The sequence below is a fragment of the Rattus norvegicus genome, chromosome 8 (assembly GCF_036323735.1).
Source record: "Rattus norvegicus strain BN/NHsdMcwi chromosome 8, GRCr8, whole genome shotgun sequence".
In the NCBI taxonomy this organism is placed as follows: Eukaryota; Metazoa; Chordata; class Mammalia; order Rodentia; family Muridae; genus Rattus; species Rattus norvegicus.
This window is the reverse complement of record NC_086026.1, coordinates 22322173-22346725: the sequence shown is the minus strand read 5'-3', so window position 1 is coordinate 22346725 and position 24553 is coordinate 22322173. Positions and strand designations below refer to the sequence as shown.

The 24553-nt window shown below is 37.5% G+C and overlaps 1 long non-coding RNA gene across 1 annotated transcript in view; it reads left to right on the top strand.

Annotated features, from left to right (window-relative positions):
• The window catches only part of LOC120094084 (uncharacterized), a 77961-nt gene extending 53671 nt beyond the window's left edge, over positions 1–24290 (top strand). Inside the window, exon 3 of the long non-coding RNA XR_005487978.2 lies at positions 24139–24290. This is a non-coding gene — a long non-coding RNA (uncharacterized LOC120094084). The remainder of the gene's footprint in view (positions 1–24138) is intronic.
• The last annotated feature ends 263 nt before the right edge of the window (positions 24291–24553 follow it).

The window sequence follows — 24553 nt, the reverse complement described above, 5'->3', positions numbered from 1 at the left end:
GATGGAAGCATCACCAACAGAATACAAGAGATGGAAGAGAGAATCTCAGGAGCAGAAGATTCCATAGAAATCATCGACACAACTGTCAAAGATAATGTAAAACGGAAAAAGCTACTGGTCCAAAACATACAAGAAATCCAGGACTCAGTGAGAAGATCAAACCTAAGGATAATAGGTATAGAAGAGAGTGAAGACTCCCAGCTCAAAGGACCAGTAAATATCTTCAACAAAATCATAGAAGAAAACTTCCCTAATCTAAAGAAATAGATGCCCATAAATATACAAGAAGCCTACAGAACTCCAAATAGATTGAACCAGAAAAGAAACTCCTCCCATCACATAATAGTCAAAACACCAATTGCACAAAACAAAGAAAGAATATTAAAAGCAGTAAGGAAAAAAGGTCAGGTAACATATAAAGGCAGACCTTTCAGAATCACACCAGACTTCTCGCCAGAGACTATGAAAGCCAGAAGATCCTGGACAGATGTCATACAGACCCTAAGAGAACACAAATGCCATCCCAGGTAACTGTATCCTGCAATACTCTCAATTAACACGGATGGAGAAACCAAGATATTCCATGACAAAACAAAATTTACACAATATCTTTCTACAAATCCAGCACTACAAAGGAGAATAAATGGTAAAGCCCAACATAAGGAGGCAAGCTACACCCTAGAAAAAAGCAAGAAACTAATCGTCTTGGTAACAAAACAAAGAAAAGAAAAGCGCAGAAAAATAACCTCACATCCAAATATGAACATAACAGGAAACAATAATCACTATTCCTTAATATCTCTCAACATCAATAGAATCAATCCCCCAATAAAAGACAAAGATTAATGAACTGAATATGTAATGAAGACCCAGAATTTTGATGCCTACAGGAAACACACTTCAGAGACAAAGACAGACACTACCTCAGAGTAAAAGGCTGGAAAACAACTTTCCAAGCAAATAATATGAAGAAGCAAGCTGGAGTAGCCATTCTAATATCGAATAAAATAAATTTCAACCAAAAGACATCAAAAAAGTTAACGAAAGACACTTCATATTCATCAAAGGAAAAATCCAAAAAGATGAACTCTCAATCCTAAATAGCTATGCTCCAAATACAAGGGCACCTGCATACATAAAAGAAACCTTACTAAAGCTCAAAGCACACATTGCACATCACACTATAACGGTAGGAGATTGCGATACCCCACTCTCATCAATGGACAGATCATGGAAACAGAAATTAAACAGAGACATAGACAAACTAAGAGAAGTCATGACCCAAATGGACTTAACAGATATTTATAGAGCATTCTGTCCTAAAGCAAAAGGATATACTGTCTTCTCACCAATTCATGGTACTTTCTCCAAAATTGACCATATAATTGGTCATAAAACAGGTCTCAACAAATACAGAAAGGTAGGGATAATCCCGCATCCTATCAGACCACCATGGGCTAAAGCTGGTCTTCAATAACAATAAGGGAAGAACACCCACATATCGATGTAGGCTGAAAAATGTTCTACACAATGATAACCTGGTCAAGGAAGAAATGAAGAAAGAAATTAAAGACTTCTTACAATTTAATGAAAATGAAGGTATAACATACCCAAACTTATGGGACACTATGAAAGCTGAGCTAAGAGGAAAACTCATAGCTCTGAGTGCCTGCAGAAAGAAACAGGAGAGAGCACGTGTCAGCAGTTTAACAGCACACCTAAAAGTTCTAGAACAAAAAGAAGCAAATACACCCATTAGAGAGTAGAAGGCAGTAAATAATTAAACTCAGAGCTGAAATCAACCAAGTAGAAACAAAAAGAACCATATAAAGAATGAATACAACCAAAGGTTGGTTCGTTGAGAAAATCAACAAGATAGATAAACCCTTAACCAGACTAACGAGAGAACACAGAGAGTGTGTCCAAATTAACAAAATCAGAAATGAAAAGGGAGACATAACTACAGAATCAAAGGAAATTCAAAAAAATCATCAGATCCTACTACAAAAGCCTATATTCAACAAAACTTGAAAATCTGAAGGAAATGGACAATTTCCTAGACAGACACCAGGTACCGAAGTTAAATCAGGAACAGATAAACCATTTAAACAACCTCATAACTCCTAACAAAATAGAAGCAGTCATTAAAGGTCTCCCGACCAAAAAGAGCCCAGGTCCAGACAAGTTTAGTGCAGAATTCTATCAGACCTTCATAGAAGACCTCATACCAATACTATCCAAACTATTCCACAAAATTGAAACACATGGAGCACTACCGAATTCCTTCTATGAAACCACAATTACTCTTATACCAAAATCACACAAAGACCCAACAAAGACCTTCAGACCAATTTTCCTTATGACTATCGATGCAAAAATACTCAATAAAATTCTGGCAAACCAAATCAAAGAGCAAATCAAAACAATCATCCACCATGATCAAGTAGGCTTCATCCCAGGCATGCAGGGATGGTTTAATATACGGAAAACCATCAACGTGATCCATTATATAAACAAACTGAAAGAACAGAACCACATGATTATTTCATTAGTTGCTGAAAAAGCATTTGAGAAAATTCAGCATCCCTTCATGATAAAAGTCCTGTAAAGAATAGGAATTCAAGGCCCATACCTAGATATAGTAAAAGCCATATACAGCAAACCAGTCGCTAACATTAAACTAAATGGAGAGAAACTTGAAGCAATCCCACTGAAATCAGGGACTAGACAAGGCTGCCCACTCTCTCCCTACTTATTCAATATAGTTCTTGAAGTTCTAGCCAGAGCAATCAGACAAAAAAGGTGATCAAGGCGATACAGATTGGAAAAGAAGAAGTCAAAATATCACTATTTGCAGATGATATGATTGTATATTTTTGTGATCCCAAAAGTTCCACCAGAGAACTAGTAAACCTGATAAACACCGTTAGCAATGTGGCTGGGTATAAAATTACCTCAAATAAATAAGTAGCCTTCCTCTACATGAAAGAGAAACAAGCCGAGAAAGAAATTAGGGAAACGACACCCTTCATAATAGTCAAATAATATAAAGCACCTCAGTGTGATTTTAACCATGCAAGTTAAATATCTGTACAATAAGAACTTCAAGCCTATGAAGAAAGAAATTGAAGAAGACATCAGATGATGGAAAGATCTCCCATGCTCATGGATTGGCAGGATTAACAAAGTAAAAATGGCCATTTTACCAAAAGTGATCTACAGATTCAATGCAATCCCCATCAAAATACCAATCCAATTCTTCAGAGAGTTAGACAGAACAATTTGTAAATTCATCTGGAATAATAAAAAACCCAGGATAGCTAAAACTATCCTCAACAATAAAAGGACTTCAGGGGGAATCACTATCCCTGAACTCAAGCAGTATTACACAGCAATAGTGATAAAAACTGCATGGTATTGATACAGAGACAGACAAATAGACCAGTGGAATAGAATTGAAGACCCAGAAATGAACCCAAACACCTATGGTCACTTGATTTTTGACAAAGGAGCCAAAACCATCCAATGGAAAAAAGATACTATTTTCAGCAAATGGTGCTGGTTCAACTTGAGGTCAACATGTAGAAGAATGCAGATCAATCCATGCTGATCACCCTGTACAACGCTTAAGTCCAAGTGGATCAAGGACCTCCACATCAAACCAAATACACTCAAACTTGTAAAAGAAAATATGTGGAAGCATCTTGATCACATGGGCACTGGAAAAAAATTCCTGAACAAAACACCAATGGCTTATGCTCTAAGATCAAGAATCGACAAATGGGATCTCATAAAACTTCAAAGCTTCTGTAAGGCAAAGGACCCTGTGGTTAGTACAAAATGGCAACAAACAGATTGGGAAAAGATCTTTACCAATCCTACAAAAGATACAGGGTTTGTATCCAAAATATACAAAGAACTCAAGAAGTTAGACCGCAGGGAAACAAATATTTAACCTTATTAAAAAATGGGGTTCAGAGCTAAACAAAGAATTCACAGCTGAGGAATGCCGAATGGCTGAGAAACACCTAAAGAAATGTTCAACATCTTTAGTCATAAGGGAAATGCAAATCAAAACAACCCTGAGATTTCACCTCACACCAGTGAGAATGGCTAAGATCAAAAACTCAGGTGACAGCAAATGCTGGTGAGGATGTGGGGAAAGAAGAACACTCCTCCATTGTTGGTGGGATTGCAGACTGGTACAACCATCCTGGAAATCAGTCTGGAGGTTCCTCAGAAAAGTGGACATTGAACTATCTGAGGACTCAGCTATACCTTTCTTGGGCTTATACCCAAAAGATGCCCCAACATATAACAAAGACACACGCTCCACTATGTTCATAGCAGCCTTATTTATAATAGCCAGAAGCTGGAAAGAACCCAGATGCCCTTCAACAGAGGAATGGATACAGAAAATGTGGTACATCTACACAATGGAATATTACTCAGCTATCAAAAACAATGACTTTATGAAATTCATTGGCAAATGGATGGAACTGGAAAATATCATCCTGAGTGAGGTAACCCAATCACAGAAAAACACACATGGAATACACTGATTGATAAGTGGCTATTAGCCAAAATGCTTGATTTACTCTAGATGCACAGAACACATGAAACTCAAGACAGATGATCAAAATATGAATGCTTCACTCCTTTTTTAAAAGGGGAACAAGAATACCCTTTGCAGGGAATAGAGAGGCAAAGATTAAAACAGAGACAGAAGGAACACTCATTCAGAGTCTGCCCCACATGTGGTCCATACATATACAGCCACCCAACTAGACAAGATGGATGAAGCAAAGAAGTGCAGGCTGACAGGAACCGGATGTAGATCTCTCCTGAGAGACACAGCCAGATTACGTCAAATACAGAGGCGAATGCCAGCAGCAAACCACTGAACTGAGAACAGGACCCTCATTGAAGGAATCAGAGAAAGGACTGGAAGAGCTTGAAGGGGCTCGAGACCCCATATGAAAAACAATGTCAAGCAACCAGAGCTTGCAGGGACTAAGCCACTACCCAAAGACTATACATGGACTGACCCTGGGCTCCAACCTCATAGGTAGCAATGAATAGCCTAGTAAGAGCACAAGTGGCAGGGTAAACCCTTGGTCCTGCTAAGACTGAACCCCCAGTGAACCTGCTAGTTGGGGGGAGGGTGGTAATGGGGGCAGGATGGGGAGTGTAACACCCATATAGAAGGGGAGGGGGAGGGTTTAGGTGATGTTGGCCCGGAAACCTGGAAAGGGATTAACAATCGAAATGTAAATAAGAAATACTCAAGTTAATAAAAAAGAAAAAAAAAAACCTCAAGTGACAGCAAATGCTGGGGAGAATGTGGAGAAAGAGAACACTCCTCCATTGTTGGTGGGATTGCAGACTGGTACAACCATTCTGGAAATCAGTCTGGAGGTTCCTCAGAAAAGTGGACATTGAACTATCTGAGGACTCAGCTATACCTTTCTTGGGCTTATACCCAAAAGATGCCCCAACATATAACAAAGACACATGCTCCACTATGTTCATAGCAGCCTTATTTATAATAGCCAGAAGCTGGAAAGAACCCAGATGCCCTTCAACAGAGGAATGGATACAGAAAATGTGGTACATCTACACAATGGAATATTACTCAGCTATCAAAAACAATGACTTTATGAAATTCATTGGCAAATGGATGGAACTGGAAAATATCATCCTGAGTGAGGTAACCCAATCACAGAAAAACACACATGGAATACACTGATTGATAAGTGGCTATTAGCCAAAATGCTTGATTTACTCTAGATGCACAGAACACATGAAACTCAAGACAGATGATCAAAATATGAATGCTTCACTCCTTTTTTAAAAGGGGAACAAGAATACCCTTTGCAGGGAATAGAGAGGCAAAGATTAAAACAGAGACAGAAGGAACACTCATTCAGAGTCTGCCCCACATGTGGTCCATACATATACAGCCACCCAACTAGACAAGATGGATGAAGCAAAGAAGTGCAGGCTGACAGGAACCGGATGTAGATCTCTCCTGAGAGACACAGCCAGAATACAGCAAATACATAGGCGAATGCCAGGAGCAAACCACTGAACTGAGAACGGGACCCCCGTTTAAAAAATCAGAGAAAGGAGTGAAAGAGCTTGAAGGGGTCGAGACCCCTTATGAACAACAATGCCAACCAACCAGAGCTTCCAGGGACTAAGCCACTACCCAAAGACTATACATGGACTGACCTGGGCGCCAACCCCATAGGTAGCAATGAATAGCCTAGTAAGAGCACCAGTGGAAGGGGAAGCCCTTGGTCCTGCCAAGACTGAACCCCCAGTGAACCTGATTGTTGGGGGGAGGGCGGTAATGGGGGAGGTTGGGGAGGGGAACACCAATATACCAGAGGAGGGGGAGGTGTTAGGGGGATGTTGGCCTGGAAAGGGCAAGGAGAATAACATTCGAAATGTAAATAAGAAACACTCAAGTTAACAACAACAAAAAAAGATATCTAGCAGATATCTTGGGGCACTGTGTTGCCGATCCTAGCGGCATAAAAACCAACAATACTTTTTTTTATTTTTATATTTTTACAACAACAAAGAAATACATGTTTCATTTAACAAAGATGTTGAGCTGGAGTCTAAATAGAGCCTTTACTGCTACCGACTCTTGTTCCTTCTACTGGAAGATGTCCGCATGCTATGATAGGAGAATACTAAACACCAAACAGCGAACCCTACAAGATACAATGCAGACTGCCTCCCTGGTATACTGGTGAAATGACAGCACAAATACTATGGGGGTAAGCAACCTCAATATGATTAGATTCGAGCCCACTCTGTTATGTAGTCATTGCCTGACATTTCTGGGTTAAACATGGCCTGGGATTAGATAGGCCAGGGACTTAGGGAAATACCAAATACTACTAAAGTCTCTTCTGCTAAATGAATGTGGCAATAAATGACTCCTAACAACATTCTGCTATACCTATATATCAGTGCCTTGCTCAGGCGACATGAGAGAAGGCTCCTCTTACAGAAGATAGGAACTAATTCAGACCCACAATTGGAAACTGTGCAGAGCTTAAGAGACTTTGGAACACTAAGTTCTAAATGGCATTTATTCATCAAACCCATACCTTAAAATCTTAGGGAAATACATAGAAGGCAGAATGATTATAAGATCCACAAAGGACACAACACACAAAGGAAAGCGTGTCTTATAGACACTACAGGGCAAGTGGATGTATGAACTTATAAAGACTGTAGCGGCAGAAAAAGGGCCTTCACAAGTCCAATCCAGATGGGTTCCCAGTGCTGAGAGAGGAAAGTGGACATGAGCTTCCATTCACAAACAAGAATGTATCTGCAATTTATGCTCTCTAGCAAAGGAAAAGTTAGTTTTCACTAAATATTCTCACTGGGTGAGAATATCACCCTATTATTATGGGCAGGCTCCATGACCAGCATTAGATGGCCAACATGAAATAAACTCAAGTGTTAATTTGGAGACATTTTGTCTCATATTGTTTTACCTGTGCATTATTTTAGCTCACTGATTATTTGTTTGTACTATGGTTTCTGATTTTTGTGATTGTATGGATTTTGTGTGTGTGTGTGTGTGTGTGTGTGTGTATGTTTTTATGTGTGTGTGCATGTGTACATGTATCTTGTTTTCTGTTTGGTCATTTCACTTCATATTTTTAAAATATTTTGGTATATGAAAGGGAAGGGAAAACCATGATTAGAATATATTGTATGAAAATTATTTTCAATAAGAAAATAAAATGAGATGAAATAAAAGTTTCTTGATGATATGCTGAGCATTCTATTTAAATACCCTGCGTATAGTTGTCTGGAAGGGATCAGGGTCTGATACTTTATTTTTGAGATGATGTGATCAAAATAATGTTCATATCATTTGCAGAGTTCTCTGGTGTCAAATTACTTTGTTATCATTAATATTTCAAGTGGTCTCTTCTGATTATCTTGTTCTGAAATGACTGTTGTATTTCTACAGGTTATTCTTATCCCCAATCTCAGACACCTAAGACACTGATTACATCTCTTTGATAATTTTCTGAATATTTCTTTCATGTAGAATCATCTGTTTTTATCCCCACTGTAATCACTATGAAGAGAGTCTTTAAGAATGTAATAATTTTCTTTGAATAGCCTGTACCATCAACCGTAATAGTAACTCATCTTGCTTAATTACATATCACAAAGCCGACAGTATTTCAAGTTTAAATTTTTTATTTTGAGCAAAGGCTTTACTTCTTTTTAACTTTCTTTAGTTCTGTGGGGCATGACTTAAAGGGAAAGAGTTAAGTGGTTGAGATAACGACATTTTCTAACTAGGTGTAGCTTATGTGTTGACCGTTGTTACGTGCTTTTACAAAGGTAACATGTTCCTTTTACTTTTCTTTTACCTCAAAGTCAATATTTAGACTTTAGGAAAACCCTATTTTCTTTTCTCTTTGATATTGAACTATAGTTTTCAGAATGATGTGCAGAAACAAAGGTTGATATTTGAAAAATAATCCATCAGGTCTAGTAATGACATCAGACAATTCTGTAGTAACTATAGTAATGCTAAAAATAAAAAAATAAGGAGTTATACCAAGCAATCTGCAAAGAGTGGTATAAGAACTGTATACAAAATGTCTGAGGCAGCAATGGGAGGCAAACACTGCTAATAAACTGTAAAATTCCAGACCATCTAATTGGGAACCAAAATGTATTAAAAATAATGCTCTTCATCTTAAGGTGGTAGATTTAAAATCTGTACCACAAATTCTACTTACCGGTATGTAATATTTTCTCAGTAGGCTCTATATTTTCTTTTCTACTATTGTGAAGCATTTGACATCCAGCATTGACATTTGCAATCACTGTTCGTTCTATGTTTTAAAACTTGAAAATATTATATACTTTAATTGAAAACTCAAGGTAAGGTAGATATATAAATCCTATTTGTTTCATCTCCCCTGAAACAATGAGGGAATAAGGAGTTAAATTATTTTTGTTTCTGTTGATCTAAGTTTATGTACTGCATAAGATGATTAGTGAAAGTTCATTTTTAACTTAATTTTTTGGTTAATTATTTGAGAATTTCACATAATGCACCCCAATCACTCTTACTTCCTATTCCTTCTACTTTTCCCCCTACTTGTGGACTCACCCTCAAAAAATTGAAATAAAATAAGTCCAATTGGTGTTGTCCATATAATCATTACTGGAGCATGGTCTAATTTCCTATGTCCAGCTCCTTAAAGAAAAGTGAGACTTTCCCCATTATCCTGCCAGTACCCTTCTTTGATGAAGAGCTACACTTCTGCATCTTTATCACCATTTTTAAGAGTTCTTAATGGCTTCATGGGTAGATGTTACCTTGGGGAAAGGGAGTAGAGAATGTCACAGAAGCCTTCTTTGTCTCACCCTCTCAAAAGTGAGTCTGCAGCCATTGATAGCACTGGAGCTTGCATGTCCTTTCCAGTAAGTTGAAACATAGATCATGAACTTCCACATGGTATCTTGTGACAGCATGGATCACTGGCATCCACATAGCCTCTGGCTTCTGCACAAGCCATGGACCTCAGCATGGTTTCTGGTAGCAGTGTGGGACATGGACACAAACAGAGTTCCTGGCAGCAGCCCAGCCCAGCCCACAGAAATGAACTTGACTTCCGGTGACAGCAGAATGTTAAATATTGAGATTCCCTGCTTGAAATAGGAGCCTCAGTTTACCATGTCTTTAACTCTTTTGTTTCTTTTTTGGTTTGGGTTTTGGTTTTGGTTTGATTTGATTTGGTTTGTTTGTTTGTTTGTTTTTGGTTTACGAGTTTTGCTATGAATGATGTTACTATGAATGTAACTTTGAAAAGTTCAGTGAATGCAGTGTGAATAAGCTTGTATCAAATTTTATTTTTGAATGTGAAATATTCTTTGGACAAGTAACGGAGAATAGAAGAAACAATAAGTTGTACAATGTGATATCTGTAGGTAGGTCTACGATATGCCATGATTAGACCAGGCTAATTAATACACCACATGGCATACATACCAAGCAATCTAGACAAAAATTGTCAAGCAGAAATATCAGAAATCTATTTTAACTCAGTCTGCAACTTCTGTTGTACTGCACTTATGGAGGCTGAATTGTTCTAAGACTCAACATTGGACCTACCCACTCTACCTCTACTCTTATTCAGTGATTTGATTATGTAAACTTGAAAGATCTTCATATTGTCCTAGGCTGACCTCATAGCCTCCTTCCCGATTGACACATTCAATTTATTCTACGAATGATACTGAGCCGAAGATGCCTACATCTGTTGTGTTCTCACTGAGCTTTTCTTTGTCCCTGTATTGACAAACCTAGGGAACGAGAACCCAGGAGCCATCTGTTAATTCTTCACTTACCTGTACTTCATGCACTGCTCACAAGCACTGTGCTCTTTTCTTTCCTCTCATACCCCATATGGTCAGAAGTCCACACTTCTATCTCTACAGACACCTGCTTTCCTAGACATCATCATCTTTCTTCTGAATATCCAAGTGTGCCTGCCTTCTTGTTATCTATCTTCTCTTCAATACACAAATTCACATCTGTATAGGATTGAAAATTTAAATGAGAAAATCAGACAGTGTTGTTCAACATTTCTATATTTTATGTTGAATATAAAGGAATTCCAGGGCTAACTCAGGCATCAGGCTCTACAGTACAGCATACGTTTTCCCTTCATCTACGACATTTCAGATTTTCACCTATTTGTCTGCATCTAAACTGGTATTCTACTGTTTAGCTTTAAGGAGCTTCAGATGACCAGTTGTATACAATAGTAGTTTCAAGAGGCAGTAAAATTGTATCAAATGATAAAATGAAAACTTTTTCCCTTTTAAAATGTTTTCTCAACAGATTTTCTCAAGTAAAAAAGATCAAATTTTGACCCTTCTTGGAAAATAAACAAACACAGTGACTTCCATTGTTTCTTGGCTGATACCAATCACCAGTGAGACTGGCATTTTCCATGGCTCAATCCTTTCTTGCATGCATGGTCACAAACAAGGCAATATCTCTTAATCTTACCACCAGTATCAACCATTCTCTTAGCCACTGTCATCAATAACAGATTCCGTACATATTGCCAATTGTCAGAAGGGACACACTGTCACCTTTTCTTTGAAAACCAAAGAAATCACTAAGATTTTATTGAAAAAATATTCCTGTTTACAAACACTGCATTAGAATTGAAAACACCACATATGTATCAGGAGATAAGGTGTCAGTTAAGGCTAATTAATAACTTGGATGGCAAGTAAGCGATGAATGAAGTATCAAGACTTCAAAATCTCACGCCTTATCTCCACTGCTCAATGCAGTTCATCTGAGGCATGCAATGTTACATGTACTTTCAGTGATAGTGTCAAAAACTTAAAGATAAGGAAGCAATGTTTGGCCCTTGATGTTAGGCGTGTCTCCCTGAAAAATGAGAAATTTAACCTCATTCCTCAGAAAAATATATTAAAAAAACATGTAGACAATACTAAGTTCTAGTCCAGAGAGCTGGAATACCTGAAGTGATATTCATGTGGGAAGATTAAATAATCCAATCTGATTCCTGCAAGCAAGTGTGAATAGGAGGTTTTGAGAAATGCTTATCCTAGTCATATGGGAAACATTATGAGGATTGTACTGAATTCGGCAGTCAGTGTTTAGTGTTTAGTATTTATTCAGTATTTAGTATTTACTACTCATAGTATTTATACTATTTAGTATTTTAGTATTCATTTAACATTTTGCCTTTTACATTATTTTAGTATTTATTATTTAGGTGGATTAATGGAAGAGAAAGTGATGGAAAATAATGCAGTTCCCAAACACTGGTCAGCTTCAGTCTTCTAAAGACAGATTTCTTAGAGACTGCTAGAGCTTCATTCCAATGTGAGGGCTTAACAGCCAGTGTGTGTTAAAATTGACTTATTTATGTAACCTTCCTATATTCTTGTCTGTTCATCTGTAGAATGTAGTTTAGGAGAATTAAATCATTGTTCAATATAAACTGACAGACACAAATCATACCATAAACTATTATTGTTGTAAATATTATCAGGCTGTCTACAGAGCCAGCTGTCTTTATGAGAAAATCTACTTCTCTTATTTGCTTAAGGGATTCTGAATACAGATTGTGAGTCCCCAAACCATATACCTGTGAGTTTCTGCACCCAAGTGCTGGGGTACTAGCTCGGAGCCCAGAAAGTGCAGCTTATTCAACTCAGTTGATGTTCTTTAGTGATGTCTGAGTTGAAATATGGCAGCACAAAGCACAGAAGTACACTCCCAGGCATGAAGAAGCCCAGGTCTGCCCAGAGCCTCTTGATAACTGTCAGGAAAGGCACTAAGACAGGAATAGCTGTTGGAATTTCCTCCACTGTTTAGGTACTTAAGCCAGAATTTTAAACTAAGCCATATTAAGCAGAAGAAATGGAACAGAAGACTAATAAATTATATAGTAAATTCAAGTTAAATGTTTTTGTAAGCTCTTTTTACCAATCAACATTAGACACTTGACTCTATATATTATACTTATTATTCAATCATACTATATTTATTTCAATATAATCTTTGGTTTTGTTCTTCTTAGAATATGAAATAAAGGAGAATGATTACCTTGTAAGATCAGTGACATTCTGTACAGTTTTCTAGAATATTGTCATGTTCTTTATTTAACACTGAAATACTCCACAGAAATCCAGTGTAATCAATGACAACTACTTATTGGGCATTTAATTCATTTGTGTATCCATGTTCAAAAGTATGACTGGCCACTGGCTAATGAGCAATGAATATCATTATTTTGTTTGACCTTGTAATACCACAAAGACATCCTTCAGACCAGATTTCACTAAGTCTATTTTAAATTCAAGAGGACAGTGTTTAATTTCCTAAGGCATATATCCCTGTCATCTAAGGAAATGAGTGATAATTTGTCTGCTAGGCAATGTTTGATGAGAAGAAGATATAATAAATGTATATAAAAGGTGACCTTAAGCCAAAAGTGCTCATTATTTATTTGCAAAATGTTTCATCATAGAAACAGAAGGCAATAGTAATTAAATGACATGTCAAGAAAGCATGTGAAGTTTTTATACCTAGGTACTGCCCCAGCACTTGTTGAGTGTCTGTACATGCTTATTATCTAATGTCTCCATCACAGGTGCTATGTCTCTGCTAAGACAGAGACATAGCAACTTATGTAGAAAAGGTCTTCCCTTATATAACATAGCCGAATTGTAGTGGGTTGGCCTAATGTCATTTGTATTCTAATCTAATTTGGAACCCCCAAAACTGTTTGCCCCAAGAAAAAATAGTCGACATTTAATCCCCAGGACCCAGGCCCCAAGTTAATTCTGATGGGTAAATAAAGATACAAATAGCAGAAGAGAAATAGGTAGGGTTGAGGTTTCCTTGGCTTAGGACATAGAGAAAGAGGAAGGTGCAAAAGGGAAAAACGAAGGCACCATGGGATAGGAACAAACACACAGGAGCGAGATAGCCTCTATGGACTAGGGACCAAGAAAAAGTGGCCCAAAGGGTTGCCCAGTTGGACTTGAGAGCAGCCCAAATGGAATACAGTAAGTAGTGAATGATTGTTTGAGGTTATTGATGGGAAAGAAGATGTTAAGAACACAGAGGGTAGACAGCTCCCCAGCTATTGTGCTTCCCAAGGCATATTTAAAATTTTAAATGCTCTCACCTACCACTTTTGTGTCTTCATCCATGGACTCAGTTAAATACAGATTCAAATAAAAATAGGAATGTAAATGATTTAAGGTGGGTAGAAACCTCGTAATAGGATTAAAAAAATTTTACTACACAAATTATATTACCTGTAATGAGGTTTGCTTAATTGTAGAATTAGATGTTGTGTTCCTTGCCTGAACAAGTGTCTGATGTTTCTGATTTCACATTCAGGACCTTCTAATATGCCCACTTTAGCAATCATTGTAGTTTATGAAGAAAGACTTGCTTCTCCTTATCCTTTTCTTATCCTTAGCTGTTATGAGATATGGTTTCAATTAGTAGCTTAGTGATGGGATAAGAAAATTAATACATAGATAAACTGTGGCTATGGTGGCACCAAATAATGGAAGGAATGTTCTTATTTTAATCTCTACCTTGGAGATTTAGTCAACTACCACTTTTGTGTCTTCATCCATGGACTTAGTTAAATACAGAATCAAATAAAAATAGGACATTTGTTCTATCCTCAGTGGGGTTTAGAGAAGATGGTGGGTAGAGAAACATGCATACCTAATAACTTCAGATAGCTTCCAAACTGCAGAGGAAAAGCATACTTACACATAGAACCATCCAAAAGCACATAACTGAAAGGAAGGTATTATTTTATGAATGGTAAGTAGTATCCACCCATAGAGGGAACATCAAGTTGTCCATATTTAGAAACTATACTGAGTATTCTGCTCTGCAAGTACCAAACTCAATGCTTTTCTCAATCAAACTCTAATATTACTCATAAAGAACACAGCATATTTTCAAAATTGTCTTTACTTTATTGAAGACTGGAAATGGAGCTATTCTGACTGTTTCCAGATTCAGATTTCTCTTCATGGTTCCATCAGGAAGAATTCTAAGGACAAATCAGCCTCAGTGAACAAGAATAATAAAATTCATGATGGTATAGGCAAGGTCTTGTGAATAAATGATAAAAAGCATTATTTCTTAATTTGCAATAGTCAAACTCCTTGACCTAAAATCCCAATTCAGAAGAGGAAAATCATGAAAATGAAGGAGGAGAAAGAAGAGGAGGAGGAGGAGGAGGAGGAGGAGGAGGAGGAGGAGGAGGACAAGGAGGAGGAGGAGGAGGAAGAAAAAGAAACATGAGAAATGTATGTAGTCCATGGCGAGAATTAGGCATGCATTCAAGTCTATGAAGCTAATGAGAAGAGGAAAGGAGCACTCACCAGTGTGCACCTCACTACATTCAAGCATAGTTGCTTTACAGACTCTAGAAGGTTATCAGTTTATGCCTATAAGTTTTTATTTATTTATTTCTCCTCTCTTCCATGTCTTCAATGGTAATTTACTGGCAACTTGAGGCTTGCTTCTTTCTTTTCTTTCAACTTGAGAATCTTGTGAAGATAATTCAGTATTTAGTATCCTCTTTCCAGGCATACTGTTCTCCAGGGTTTATAAATTTTCAGCTAAGAAAGAAGATGGTATAATTAGACTATAGCTTTTTTTAATTTTAAAATTTATATTTCAATCAATTATTGTGTATGTGTGCAGATGCATGTAGACTCACAGGCAAACACGCATGTGTAGATGCTAGATGACAACATTAAGGACTGATTTATTTCCTCCAAACTAAATGCCTAAGGGAGAGTCAGATCTTCCTATGAATAACTGATCACTTTATATTTTTCTTTTTTTTCTACTGGATTTTTTATTTACATTTCAAATGTTATCCCTTTTCCCAGTTTCCCATCCATAAATCCCCTATCCCATACCACTCCCCTTGCATCTATGAGGGTGTCCCCTCCCCATACACACACTCCTTCCCACTTCACCACCCGGACATTCCCCTGCACTGGGGTATCAAGCCTTGGCAGAGCCAAGGGCTTCTCCTCTCATTGATGTCCAACAGAACAATCCTTTGCTACATATGCATTGGGAGTCATTGGTCTGTCCATGTGTACTCTTTAGATGATGGTTTAGTCCCTGGAATCTCTGGTTGGTTGATATAGTCGTTCTTAGTGGTTTGCAAACCCCTCTAGCTCCGGCAATCCCTTCTCTAACTCCTCCATTGGGTACCCTGAACATAGTTCAATGATTGGCTGCAAAAGTATGCCCCTGTATTTGTCGTGCTCTGCCAGAGCCTCTCAGGAGACAGATATAATGTTCCTGTCAGCTTGCACTTAGTGGCATCAGCAATATTATCTGGGCTTGGTGACATATATGGGTTGAATACTCATGTAGGGCAGTCTCTGGATGGCCATTACTTACATCACTGTTTCATATTTTGTCTCTATTTCCTCCTGTGAATATTTTTGTTTCCCCTTCTTAGAATGACTGAAGCATTCACACTTGGTCATCCTTCTTGAGCTTTGTGTACTCTACGGATTGTATTTTGGGTAATCCCAGCTTTTGGGCTAATATCACTTGTCAATGAGTACATACCGTGTGTGTGTGTGTGTGTGTGTGTGTGAGAGAGAGAGAGAGAGAGAGAGAGAGAGAGAGAGAGAGAGAGAGAGAGAGAGAGAGAGAGATTAGGTTACCTCACTCAGGATATATTTTAGTTCCATCTATTTGCCTATGAATTTCATGAAGTCATTGTTTTTAATAGCTGAATAGTACACCATTGTGTAATTGTACCACATTTTCTGTATTCATTCCTCTGTTGAAGAACATCTGGTGTCTTTCCAGCTTCCAATTATTATTAAAAACCTGCTATGGACTTAGTAGAGTGTGTACCCTTGTAATATGTTGGAACGTTTTTTTTTTTTTTTTGATTGTATGTCCGTGAGTGGTATAGCTGGGTCCTCAAGTAGTACTTTGTCCAATTTTTGGAAGAACCAGCCTTAGTCCACGGTAATCTGATAGAATACATGGGATTATTTCAACCTTCTTATATCTGTTGAGGCCTGTTTTGTGACTCATTATATTGTCAATTTTGGAGAAGGTATCATGACGTACTAAGAATGTATATTCTTTTGCTTTAGGATAAAATTTTCTATAGTAATCCATTAAATCTATTTGGTTCATAACTTCTGTTAGTTTCTCTATGTCTCTGTTTAGTTTCTGTTGCCATGATCTGTCCATTGATGAGAGTGGGGTATTGTAGTCTCCCATTATTATGTTGTGAGGTGCAATGTGTGTTCTGAGCTTCAGCAAGGTTTCTTTTATGAATATAGGAGCACTTGCATTTTGAGTATAGATATTCAAAATTTATAGTTCATCTTGGTGGATTTTTCCTTTGATGAATATGATATTTTCCTCATTTTTTGATAACTTGGTTGAAAGGCAATTTTATTGGATATTAGAATGGCTAATTCAGCTTGTTTCTTGGGACCATTTGCTTGGAAATTTGTTTTCCAGCCTTTTACTCTGAGGTAGTGTCTATCTTTGTCTCTGGGGTGTGTTTCCTGTATGCAGCAAAATGCTGGGTCCTCCTTAAGTAGTCAGCCTGTTAGTTTATAGCTTTTTATTAGGGATTTGAGTCCATTGATACTAAGAGATATTAAGGAACAGTGATTGTTGCTTCCTGTTATTTCTGTTGTTGGAGGTAGAATTATGTTCATGTGGCTACCTCTTTTGGTTTTGTTGCAAGGAGATTAATTTCTTGCTTTTTCTAGGGTGTAGTTTCCCTCCTCGTGTTGGAGTTTTCCATCTATTATCATTTGTAGGGCTGGATTCATAGAAAGATATTGTGTAAATTTGGTTTTGTCATGGAATATCTTGTTTTCTCCATTTATGTTAATTGTGAGTTTTGGGCTGGCATTTTTGTTCTCCTAGGGTCTGTATGAGATCTACCCAGGATCTTCTAGCATTCATGGTCTCTTTTTAAAAGTCTGGTGTGATTCTTGTAGGTCTAACTTTATATATTACTTGACCTTTTTTCCTTACTACTTTTAATTTTATTTCTTTGTTGTTTGCATTTGGTGTTTTGACTATTTTGTGACAAAAGGTATTATTTTTCTGGTCCAATCTATTTGGAGTTCTGTAGGCTTCTTGTATTTTTATGGCATCTTTCTCTTTCGGTTAGGAAAGGTTTCTTCTATAATTTTTTGAATATATTTACTGGCCCTTTAAGTTGGGAATTTTTACTCTTCTCTACCCATTACTCTTAGGTTTGATCTTCTCATTGTGTCTTGGATTTCCTGTATGTTTTGGGGCAGAAACTTTTTGTGTATAGCATTTTCTTTGATGGTTGTTCAATATGTTTTGCCCCTGAGGTTCACTATTTTGTCAATGTTTTCTATGGTATCTTCTGTCCCTGAAATTCTCTCTTCTATCTCTTGTATTCTGTTGGTGATGCTTGCATCTATGACTCCTGATTTCTTTCCTAGGTTTTCTATCTCCAACATTGTTTCCTTTTGTCATTTCTATATTTTTCCTATTTCAATATTTAGATCCTGGATTGTTTTTGTTCAATTCTTTCACCTTTTTGGTTGATTTTTGTGTTCCTTCTTTAAGGGCTTCTACCTGTTTACCTGTGTTGTCCTGTATTTCCTTAAGGGAGTCATTTATTCCTTTCTTAAAGTTCTCTAATATCTTCATGAGTTGTGATTTTATATCAAAGTCTTTCTTTTCCAGTGTGTTGCGATAGTCAAGTCTTGCTGTTGTATGGGAACTGGGTTCTGATGATACCAAGAGGCCTTGGTTTCTGGTGCCTAAGTTCTAGCCCTTGCCTCTTGCCATCTGCTTACCTTTGGTGTTAGCTGTTCTTGCTGTCTCTGACAGTGGCTTGACCCTCCTGTAAGACTGTGTGTCATCACTACTGGGAGACCTATTCACTTCCGGTGGTATCTGGGTACAGAAAGCTGTGTCACAGGGTCAGCTGAGTGCAGACAGAAACCAGAAGTAGGATCCTGTCCCAGACTGCTCTTCGATTCTGGTGTCCTGAGGGCTCTGGGTAGTTCCCTTGGAGCAGAATTGGTAGTCTTACCTGTGTTCTCACGTGTGTCAGCATCCCTGGGAGACCAGCTCTCTACCTGGGGGATCTGGGTACAAAGAACTCGGCACAGCTTCAGCTCCAGGGCACATGCAGAAATTGGAAAAATCTTGTCCCAGACTGTTCCTCTGTTCTTGTGCTCTGAGGGCTTCAGATGGGGTCCTCCTTGGCCACGAATATGAGCAGAAATGGCAGTCTCAACTGTGCTCTCAGGTATGTCCACACTTCTAAAAGAGCAGCTTTTTCCCAGCAGAATCTGGATACACAGAGCTGTGGCACAGGGACAGCTCCCGGCACAGGCAGAAACAGGAAGTATTCTGCCTCAGACTGCTCCTTGGTTCCTGTGTCTTAGAGGTCCAGACAGATTCCTCTTGGGCCAGGAATGTGAGGAGAAATGTTGGTATCAACTGTGCTCTTGGATGTATTAGCATTTCTGAGAAACTAGCTTGAGTCCAGTGGTATCTGTGTACAGAAAGCTGTGGCGCATGGTCAGTTCAGGACATAGGCGGAAACTGGAAGGTCTGATCACTTTATATGAACAGTCAAGAGAAACTGCTCACTGGATCTTTCCCAAAGCAGCACTAGGAAAGAGTTATAAGGAGAAAAGAGTAAGATTTTTCTAAGATTCTGTTTGATAAAATCCTACCAAACTGTGTTAGTCAGAAAAACTCCTGACATTTCTTGATAATATGTATTTTACATATTCATTTTTAGTGGAAACAAAGGTAAAGTATTCAACTAAATCACTCTTCTCTCTCTTGCTGACTAAATATGGAAAGTAATTATTCTGAAAGACAACAAAATAAGCAAAGTTCATAAATCCCAAAATATCCTGCATAAAATTAAATTATTTTATATACTTACAATAAAAAACTATTATGTAAAAATATAACAATTAAATTAGGGATTATATAATTTTCCAGGTGCAACTGTTTATATGTAGAGATTCTCTGTAAATGCTGTATAGTACATACACACACACACACACAGACACACACACACACACACACACATATATATACTTATATATAATCAAAATTAAATACAAATACATGTATATAATGTATTTGTAATACATATACACAGATATATATGCATGTATATAAATATATTACAGATAATCTTATATTTTTGGTTGTGAGCCTAGCCTTTAACGGCTGAGCCATCTCTCCAGCCCTCATATAATCTTAATTATCCCATATGATTGTCTCTAGTGAAGTCAGTTTTGATTTTATGAATAGACTGTCAATATTGGTTTACATCAGAAAAACATCTTATAAAATATCGAAATTATAAGATGTTTATTATTTAGCATAAAGTATTTTCTAGTTGCTGTTGTAATCATTTACCACAGACTTCATGACCTAACACCGTAAGATTTTCTTTTAATCTTAAGATTTTATATGTTTGTGATCTCACAAGTATGCTTCTCTAATAAAAGAAAGTATCAAGAAAGCTAGTTTCCTTTCTCCAAGATGTGGGTAAGAGTCATTTCACCCTTTCTGTATTGCATAGGGAATCCACAGGCCTTAGTTTACAGGGTGCTCTGTCTTCCCTCAAAGCTGACAGAGCAGCATTCTCACATAGCAGTCTCCCCTGCCTCTTGTATTTATAATAGTACTTCCAGTTAGATTGGGTCTGCCTATATAATACAGAGTAATTCACCCTCGTTTAAGATCAGCTGGGTAAGAACTCAATTTCATCTCCAACCTTATACTCCCCCTTTCCATGCAATGTGACATTCTCATGGGTTCTGGGAATAAGAAAATGGGCAGCTTTTAGGGTTTGGCATGATTATCTTAAGTGCAGAATCTGTCCAGGATTATAGTTTACAATGATTAGTTATCATCAACGGATACTAAACAAGTGGGAACATGTTTGTATAATGACAGCATGTGTCAATGATTGACACCCTCCATAATCATTCAACAGTAAGAGACCAATAGAATTCAGTCAACAAGGCCAGGAGTGTAGAGCATAGTATTTTTCTATGAAGATATACTAAAATAACCAGAGACAAAAATCACAGTTTGTCTTCAATTTATTTTCATCATGTAGAAAAAAATCATCTTGTATATAGATCTATATAGAAGTAAAATTATATGTCACATTATTTTAACATTCATAGAATCTAGAGAAATGATATATATTTATACTATTTCTCACAACACTTCCAAAAGTGAGAATTTATGTTAAATTAACTTTTAAAATGTGAATATCTAATTAGAGCATATAGTTAATGGTGCTTGCCAAAAGATTAGAAGCATGAATGAGGAATAAAGAAATGAGGACTGAAAATTTATGTAAATAGTACTACATTTACTGATATTGGAACTATTTCCAGTAAGGCATGCTCGGAGAAATATTTTAAATGGCAATCTTTAACACTTACCTGTTATTTAAAGACAGGGCAAATGAAACCATTTAAAGAAAGCTTTAGAAACAGGCAGGAGTGATTGGGAAATAAGCCCCAGGTAATTATAGCTTTGAAAAACACAGCAGAATACCGAATGGTTAGATTGAAAAAATAGGAGAGGAACATATCAGATAACCAAGAAAAGATGTGTCCTACAGAGGAGAGACTAAAGTATAATTTCAAATAATGAGAAGAAAGTGGAAGTATAAGGGCAGTCGAATATAAAAATATTGCATTTCATGGTGACTTTGACAGATAAAGGTTTAGGAAAGCAGCAGGTTAAGAGATTAACTAATGTGTATGAAAGAGAAATGTATAGAAATGTATAAAAGCAGAAAAGAGAAGAAAACACCTGTAAGATATTTACTGTGGTGAACATAGACATGAAAAGGTAACACATTCAAATCCAGCCACCAAAACAGAATGGCACAAGCTGGTGACTCACACAATGGAATTTACTGCTGCACAATTAGTCAGGGGTAAAACCAAATCAGGGGTCAAGGTGGTTTCAGTGTTACTTGTGGCCGAGTTTTCTCCTTATGAAATTAGTACCAGCCCTTGGACCTGCAATCAGTCTTCTCATATTATGGCTTCACCATCTTCTCTCCATTTCCTTTACTTACTTTCTGAGACTCCAATCTCCAAGTAATCTCAGAAAACCTTAACACTTCTGCATATTAATTCTATGGAGACACAAATGAGACACTGTACAGACAGACTAAGATTAAGGGGGATATTCTGTTTTGCTTTATTTTGGGCTTGTGTGATTTAATTATTTCCTGATACCAATACCATGAAGAGAGAAAATTGAAAATAAACAAATTTGATTTGAAAAATTGTCAAATCAAAGTTTATATAAAGTGAAGCCTTGACCTCCTGCGGAAAAGAGGCTTTGAATTAAAAATCAACAGATCTCTGCTGTGGAGGGGAGCACCAGTTTTAAGGAATGACTGAAGCGGCTTTAGTGGAGAAAATGTTTTCTAATTGACTGTAATTTCTTTTAAGAAATAAAAATCGAAAAGGCCAACAGAAATATGAGATTCCTGAAAAAAAAATAGGCACAAACATTTAAGAAATGGAAGGAAGTTTTCTTTTGACCCCTTTCTAAATGGAAATGGATTGACTCATGAATCATGGGAGGATTTCTGGAGATTTCCTAGGACCACCTCGTCTTATAGTTGTAACTGTGTGAATTCGCATTATCCAGACACTCCCCACCTCTACCTGCTCTGTAGTATTGCAGTTAGATAAACTCAGACTAGGGCTTTATCAATAGAAAGAAAAAGATGGAGTTGAAGCCATGTGAGCTGAGGGTTTGTTGGACACACACAACACATATAGTGGCAGTCAGGTGTAAGAAAGTAGAATGGGTCATGCTAGTGAGAAGTATAGTCAGCTGACTGAAGATCAAGTGGGGGCAAGTAATTTCAGATACGAGGAGCTAGAAATGGCGGTGTTAGAGACATAATGTGATGAAGTAGAATGTAAAAGCGGTCATTTACTTTTTTCCTTTCCTTCTTTTACCTTTTCAGTGCTGAAAATTGGAACGTTGGGTTTGTTTATTCTACTCACACACTGTACCACTGCATTCCATTCCAGCTCTGATAGAATTATTTTTGATAATAAGATGCATAGAATGGTTGGAGGAGAGTTGTTGAAGAAATTGAAAATAAAATAATTGGAAAAACAAAATGTTGAGTTGGTGGATTTGAGACTACAATGGTGATAGTCGGCCTTTTCCTTGATACTACAAAATACTTGACCTGAACAAACTTTGCAAAACACATGGTTTCAGAAGTTCTAGCCCATAGGGTGAGTCTGTGGCAATGCAGTGTCATGGCGTAGTGGGAATGGTATAACAGGCTAGAGATGCTTACCTCCTTTTAGCCATAAAAATGAGAGAAGGGCAGGAAATAGGCAGAAAAAAATACCCTCCAAAGTGACTTAAGTCCTTCAGCCAGGCAGCTCCTCTCCACCACCTTTAAAAGCAACACCACCATCTTGGGGCAGAGTTTTTAAGCGTTTACATTTAAATTGCAAATAAGAAAATAGAATTTTCATGAATATAAGAATGACTAAGAAAATCTCAGTAGCTAAATTACTTGACATCAAAAACTGACATATCCAAATAGAGTTGTTTGTTAATGCTGCTACTATAACCTTAGGGGTTTGGGCCCTTGCTGGTCATGATTTCATTTATAAGCAGCATAGGACTGTGGGTTGCTTCTGTCCTAATAATAGTAATAATAATCTTGATAATAATAACAATGATTATTATGATTAATGCAAACATTTCAAAGAGAGAAAGTAGCATATAAAAGCGAAGGAGAAAATTATATAATTATCACTTCCGAAAGTGAAGGAAGTAATTTCAAATGTCTCATATATACTGATGAATTCATTAGTTCTGGGTGAGAAACAAAAACATGAAGAAATGAGTGACTCTACTCTCATCCTGTCTTGATATGTCTAAGAGAGATAAGAGTGGAAAAATAAATGGAAAACAGATTAACTCCTGTGTCTGGGTCACAGCCAGCTCTGCAAATTGAGACAGATGATGTTTATTTGCTATCTCTGATTTCTGCGTTTCTATTCAGTTCTTAAAACAGGGTGTTATCATGGCTTGGGAACTCGTTTTCTAAGCCTTCATGGGTCTTCTAAGAAAGAAAAACTAGATCAACCACGGATGTGTGGGGACTGAAGGGGTAGAGCAGGCGATCAAATGGGAAAGGGGAAGGAAGAGGGGAAAGAGAAGGGAGAGGAAGAGACTACAGAGATGGAGCTCACAGTAAGGGCCATTTGAGTGACTTTATTATAAATAATCCAGTAGAAACTTCCTAAAATACATACACATACAAAGGGTATCTAGATAAAAATCACGAAGTAATAGGAGAGACAAAGCCCTAACTTGACAATGGCTGGCCAAGAAACTGAAACTAAATGGGCCACAGACCTATAGGGAAACCAGACACTACTGTTTTGCTAAAGGAATGTAACAAGAAAATAAATTCTAATGACATTCTCCTATACTTTTAGACCAGATCCTTACTCAGTCATCATTAGAGAAGCCTCTTCCTGCAGCATATGGAAACAAGCACAGAGACCCACAGCCGGACAATGTGCAAAGGGTAAGAGACTTTGATACCCTCAGTCGGACATGGGATGTCTCCATCAGACCCCTCCCTCAGGGCTCAGGGAACCCCACAGAAGAGGATGCAGGAAGACTGTAAAACCCAGATGAAGGCTACCAAGGAAACAGGCCCATGCACCTGTGAACACTCAGAGACTTAGCTGCGTGCACAGAATCTACATGGGTCTCTACCATATGGGGTCTCGGTGCTTAGAAAGAAAGCAGATACAAGGCCCCATTCCTAACCGAGAAGCTACCTAAATCCAAGCAGTAATTAACGCTCACAAATGAAAATTTAGTTTTCTTCAAGGGAATCTCACT